Here is a 7,400-nt window from a genome sequence, read left to right as displayed (position 1 = left end):
TTATGGAAGTTGATTTGAAAAGAGACTGCTTAGACATAAATCTGTGCTAATAAATACATAGGAGGCACTGAAAGAAGTTTTAAGAAAGACTGCCTATCAAGTATTGCTCCATACTTGAAAGTCCTGTTGCTGACACATCATCAGATGTCTAATATTAATCTGATGACAGTGGTCATGTCAACAGTGGTAAACTCTATTCTTCAGTGTCTTCAAGCGACCAGATTCAATGAGTATTTAATGCATATATCTAAATATATCTGTATGTATTTATGCATATATGTATGTATAGACCTTAGATTAAACTGGAATTATGTTTTTATGAATAAATAAGATGTATTAGGATATTTATAGTCAATCCTTATCCTACCATTTCATTTAACAGTCTTGTTTTATAGAAATAAATCATAATGCTATGTATAGTCTTTATTTAACTTCTTGAGTGTGAATGCTCCTACTTTCACTACATACACTTAATGTGTTTGATTACAGGATATTTGGCTCAGACTCTACTTAAGGTTACAAAATCAAATATTACCTTTCTAAAATTTGAAAAAAAAATTTTATTCTAAATTGCTAGTGTGTTTGTATCAATTGTCCATTGCTATGTTACAAACCACCCCAAAACTTAGCAGCTTATAACAACATTCACTTACGGAGCTCAAAATTTGTGGGTTAGCAGTTAAGGTTAGGCTTAGCTGGGCAGATTTCTGTTGGTCTTGCCTTGGCTCAGTAATGTGACCTCAGCAATCTGGTGGCTAAATTGAAACTGGATGGTCTAGAACGATCTCTGTTTTGGTGGATGGTGGGTGTTGTCTGATTCTCCACCACATGCCTCTTCAGCAAGCTAAATGGATGTCTCCAAAAGGCCAACAGCAGAAACTGCAAGGCGTCTTAAGGTCTAGGCTGAGAAATTGCTCATCATTGCTTTCACTGCATTCTATTGGCCAACGCAAATCACAAATCATCCAACATCCCCACCTCCACGAGGCTAACGCATGTCAGGTATAAGTGTGAAATACTGCTGGGGGATCTAAACAGGCCGACTCTCCCCGAAGCATAGCACACCACAAAGGGAAAATCTAAAGATGAAGATGGAGGGAGACTTAAAAAAATTGTCTGGCAAACCAGTTCCCAATATAAAACACAAAGTATCATTATAGGAATTTGAAGCCTCTGGTTCACTGAGTGCAACCATAGCAACAACACAAATATCACATCCCCACTAAAGGCCTAACAGAAAGTCAGGTGTGCCCACATTCAAGCCAAAACTATTTAACTCTAGTGTTTATCTCAAAAACCATTTGTCATTTTCTGGCCTCAGGGTTTCCTTGCCCTGAGATGACCTAAGTCCCAATAGCTCAGAATCCAGCGTAACCTTTGTACAAAGGTAGATTAATATTTGTTATTCTGTTTGATATGTTGCCATGTTCAAAACATCTGAGGCGTAAGAAAAATCAAGGAAATAAATGTACTTTCAAAGCTACAAAGAAACTAGCACCAGATTCAGAAATATCCTGGATGTTTAAACCATCTCAAAAGGATTTTAAATATGTAGGTTAATATGTTAAAGTCTCTAGAAGAAGAGGTGGTCAACATATAAGCTCATACAGGTAATTTCAGTAAAGAGATAAATAAATGGAAATGTTAAAAATCAGAACAGTAACAGAGATGAAGAATGCCTATGACAGGTTCATCAAGACACTTCGCTAAGGCAACAAAAATTGGTGAACTTGAAAATAGGTGAATAGAAATTACCAAAACTGAAATGAACAAAAGATAGAGTAGGGGAAAAACAGAACAGAGAAAACAGAATGGGGTGAAAGAAATATCTGAAGTATTAATTGCTAAAAATTTTCTGGAATTAATGACAAACATAAAACTGTAAGCCCATGGATCACAGAAAACACCAAACAGGATTCATAAACAAATAATTAGTATATTACATTCGAGCTGCTGAAAACAAAAGACAAAGAGAAACTCCTGAAAGTATCCTGAGAAAAAAATATACAGTACATTGTCCATTATTCTTCAGAGTAACCAAGCTCCTCTTTCTATTCCTGCTTCTCCTTACACTGGCCTATTCAGAATACATCTCATTTGCTAAAGATAAATGAAATTAAGTGCATTGAAAGGATTATCTACTGCGTGCAATGTGCTAAATCACAGAAAATTTGTGAAGGGCAGAACTTGAACTGACACAGAAAGTATGATAGTGTTTTGTTTTTGTTTTTTTTAAAGATTTTATTTATTTATTTGACAGAGAGACACAGCAAGAGAGGGAACACAAGCAGGGGGAGTGGGAGAGGGAGAAGTGGGCTTCCCGCCAAGCAGGGAGCCCGATGCGGGGCTCGATCCCAGGACCCTGGGATCATGACCTGAGCTGAAGGCAGACGCTTAATGACTGAGCCACCCAGGCGCCCCAAAAGTATGATAGTGTTAAGTGGAGATGAGAAGGGAAAAGACATAATCAGACAGAGAGTGAAAAGAGCAAAATAGCTTATTCAAAGAAACAATGAATGTGTTGTTTCTATGATACAGAGGATAGCTGGGCAAGGTTGTGAAGCTCACAGGTAAGCAAACTGCTATAGTCTTGACTTGGTCAAGTGGACAGTAGGGTTTAAAGTAATGTTTTGAGTTGTCATAACAAGATCAAGACAGTGCTGAGACTTATTCAGAATGCACTGCATAAGATGGATTGGATCAGGAGGACAAAGGATTAGGGGCAACAGTACCCCAGCTTGTCAGTGTTCCAGGAATGGAGTGATAACTCTTAGAATTCAGTTGTCAAGAATATAAGGTAAGGTCAGTGATAGAAAAGGGAAAAATTTAAAGAGATAACCAATAAGACTTGTAGAAAACTGATGGGAATCATGGGGACAGTGCCTTCTATCAAGGAGTAAGAGTTAGATAATAAGAATCATGTCAATATGATTATTTTGTATTTTCTTCTTTTTTCTTTTAGGATTTCATACTGGGTGTCTATAGTGATAGTCCCCTGTTGTGGCTCCAGATCTTACAGAAAGTTTACCCTGCACCAGTCAATGCATTCAGGTACATCTTTACTTTAAATATGTTTATAGTCTATAATTTTCAAATACATCCATGCCTTTGTTCCAATGATGATGTGGTTTTGGTGTTTTATGTTTGGTTGTTCATTTTTGTTTTTCCTTTTTTCCCTTTATATTTCATGCCATAATGGAAGGAATAAAGATAATTTTACATAGGAGTTAATAAAAGCCCATTTCAGACAAAGTATATCCAAGGAATATTGAACCAGGAAAAACATGACCTAGCTGCTGTACTAGCACACTTGTATAAATGTATCATATGTGATTAAAAATAGCAACATAAAATATCTTTCATATGCTCTTAAGTATAGGTCAGGTAAGTATTTGGGGATATTTTATTTTTAAAAAGTCGACCTTATGTTCTCTTTTTGGCAATTTAAGAAATTTTATTGATTACTATGACATGAAACCAGTGCTTTATCTACAAAAAGAACCTTTAAATGTTTCTACTCTCTGACCAAACAGGGAATAGAAGGATGAAAGCATCAAAGCAATTCAAGAATATGATCAAATCATGCATAAGTCAAGGCACATACTTAGAATATGGAGGTGGGTCAAACATGTCCTCAGATGGTGTTTAATTCTAATAAAAATGGCTTTATGATTTTATTTTTGAATGGATTTACACTCTTACTCCTTTGGTCTACATCCTCTCTCATCCATGTTTCCCAATGACTTGCAGAAGTAGAAAATGGTTTTATTATCCTTGTTTTGCAGAAAAAAATTCAGAATCAGAGTCCCCAAGTTCACACTGCTAGTGCAAATTTGAAACGAGGACACATGTCTTCTGGCTTTAATTTTCTGGCAGTTTCCACAAACATTTGTCATTTAATACTTTCAATCAGAATTATAGGCAAAGAATCTTGACAAATGCCTTGATATGAATAAAATGCTGGAGTTGTTTAAGCATAATTTCATTCTTAAATAATTTTTTTCCTATAATCTGATTTATTATTTTGTGGCACGATATAGTATAGCTTAGAAAAGCCTTGGCTCTGACCAGGCAGACCTGGGATCAGGCTTTCCCATTTGCATCCTGAGTGACTCTGGGTAAGTGCTTTAATCCTGATAAGCCTCAGTGTCCCTATTATGAAGTAGATATTAGTGTTCATCTCACGTGGATCTTTTGGAGTTTGGGTTATTGTATGTACACATGTGTTTCAAACACAAATACAGATTGATTTGTTTTCCTGTTTGTGCTTCACATTTAAATACAAATTTTCTATCCAATAATTGAATCCAAATTTTCTATGTTATCACAAACTTCCAACGACTTGAAACAGTAATAATTAGTGGATATAAGAGTAGGTAACCCTACGTCTACATTACAGGTAAGGGAAGAGTCAGAGAGATACTGAGAGACATCATTAGAATGTCAGTTCAGATTAGTAACAAATCCTGCAAAAAAAATTGTATTGTACAAGATAAAATTTCATTTCTTCTTTAGAAACAGTAGTCCAGAGGTGGGTAGTCTAGAGCGCCATGAATATCAGAAACCTAGGTTCTTCTATGCTCTTGTTCCTCCACCCTTTTTGCTACTTCATAATCTAAGAGGGTTTGTCAGTCTCAAGTTACTCCAGCCAGCGGAAGGAAGAAGGAATAAATAAGAAAAGACAAACTGTCATTTAAGGAGGTTTCCTGAAAGTTGCAACATCACATATTGGCTTGCAGTCAACTGGACAAAACTTAATCACATAGCCACAGCTTGCTGTAAGTGAGAGGAACTAACATAACTTTTATTTCCGAAAAGACTGTCCTGCACTAAAAACATTATTGTTGCCTTACTAAGAAAGAGAGAGGAAATGACTATTGGTGTATGTACCTAGCAGTGCATGCCATGATAAGTTGAACATTCACTTGGGGCTTACTTGGAAGCTTCTGATTATTTTCTCTTTGACTGGTTCAATACATCTATATATGCTGTTCACAGTTTTCTGGATTAGAAAATCTAGCTTCTTCTATTGACTTTATTATTTCTTGTAGTATCTTTAACAAATATCTTACTTCAGTATGTATTCTTATTTTCCCACTGTATGTAGGAATCCAATGCCCATAACATCCATAAGGACTGTGCAGATTTAGCCCTACAATTCCCTATAAATTGCTCATTTGTTTTGGGGTCGGGTCTTGTTTTAAAAAACCTTTTTCTTTTTGTTAGTCCAATGATCTATCTGCTTATATGCATATGGTTACAGTATCCCACTGAGGACTCTGGATGTGGATGACTCTCATGTGTTACTTTAATCATTAAGTTTTAATATCAGTTAAGGGAAGTTGCCTCTCATTCTTATTACCCTTATTTTTAGAGTTTTCTTATTTTCTCAGCTTTTTTTTTTAGAGACTTTAGACTTAGCTGTACTACTTCTAAAAATTCTGTTGATATTTCTCATTGTGATTGTGTTGAATTTATCAATTAGCATCTTGATAATGCTGAGTTTTTTCATTTAAGAACATGGCATGACTTAAACTTGTTCAGTTTTATTTTGTGTCTCTCATGAGTGTGTCTAAAGATTTTTTCCCATATTTATCTAACACATTTAAATTTATTCCTACATATTTCAGTCCCTTTGTTGAAATTTTAAATGGGAACTTTTCCTCCAATATATTTATTCCTTTATGCTCCTAAGTGTTTTTATATTAAAATTACTGATTTATATATATTAATTTAGTACATGGCTAATGTTGGCATTTGGTTCTAGAAAAATATGTCGTATAATATACATCCATATGTTAATTTTTTATAAAGATGGAATATATTTTCTTGATATCCAGAATGCTTGTTCTTGATCCAGAATAAAAAACAGTAATTTTCACCACTTCCCCTTTATATTAATATGTTTGGAAAGTTGATCTATGGATCAACTTGATCAGAAGTTGATCTATGGATCAACAAAATCAGTGATCAGAAGACTATTGGGTAAATAAAATGACAGGAGTAAAGCAGTTATATCCTGCTGAGGGATAGTCAGTGTGGACCATGCCAGAGCAAGCCTCACTTTTGACCTGCTGGGAAACAGGGTTTTCTGATGATGCTAATAATCAGACTTTTGTACTGCTTACTTGTGAGGACATTATTTTCACTATGTGCAGGTGAAACCCAAATAACTGTGCTAGAAGTAAGATAGAAAGTTGTTTCTGTCTCAAGTCAAATCCAGATGTAGGGACTCAGTTATATTTCGTGGTTGCACAGTCTTCTAGGACTCATGCGATCTCCAGCTTTGCATTTTGTTACCCCCAAGGTGGTATTATTGTCCATAAGCATCGAGATGGAATTGTAGCCATCACATCTACATTCCAAGCCACAGAATAGAGGAAGGGATGAAAAAGTTGCCTTCCCCTTTTTTTAAGGGATACATGGACATGATTTCCATTCCTGTCCCAGTGGCTGGCACCTAGTAATGTGGTTACTTATGCAAGAGATACTGGAATTGTAGCCTTAATTCTGGATTATCCATGTTCCCAGTTAACATTCTAAGGATCAAAGAAAACTGGGAATTAACTAGGAGTTTTTGCCCATAGACTGGCTTCGTCTATTGGGTACATAAGTGCACTTCAAGCTTCTGAAAATAATTCATAGTAAAGTTAACCATTGTTATATTATTATTCTGAGTTCTATAGATTGTATATTTATGCTGAAATATGTGACCCTTCTGTTTGAATTATTGCCTGTATGTGAAACATGATGATTATTTTCAGCCATTAAAAAAAAGAAACTTCTACTAAATGGAACATTCTTTTTTTTTCCAGTATATATTGACACATTATTCTAAATCCTGGTACATCAACCGTCATATTATGTGTGCAACACATTAAAGCTTTTTTTTCAATGGTAAGGGAGTACCCCAATATCATTGGTGATATATTTTGTAATCATAACGTAGATTAGGAAACCCTGGAAGGTTTCTGTTGACAGTAGTCTTATCTATAATATTATAGGTCAGCCTAACCTATATTTTAGATTCTGACACAGAAGGAGTTGCAAAATTCAACTATTTATTAATAGTTGAACTATTAGCTAATATATCAATTTCCTTTATGTTATCCCCCAAACGCTAGTTCAATAGCCTCTGTGTGGAAAAAACTCAGCACTTTAAGACAGTCCATTCCTTTTTAATTAAATTATAATATCAAGGAATTTCTTTTTTATATTGTTGACACTTATACACCTAAAATTAAAACCTGTTAGACTTTGCCTTTTCCTCTAGGGTCTAGAGATACATGATTCAATATGGGGGCTAGAAGTTTTTATATTCACTAAACATACTAAATAAATGTTTAAAACATTTTTTTCTTAGCCTCTGGTGAGAGATAACTAGTGGGTATCTGAAGGTT

Source organism: Neomonachus schauinslandi, chromosome 8 (assembly GCF_002201575.2).
Source record: "Neomonachus schauinslandi chromosome 8, ASM220157v2, whole genome shotgun sequence".
Taxonomy (NCBI): Eukaryota; Metazoa; Chordata; class Mammalia; order Carnivora; family Phocidae; genus Neomonachus; species Neomonachus schauinslandi.
Note: the sequence above shows the minus strand (reverse complement) of the source record.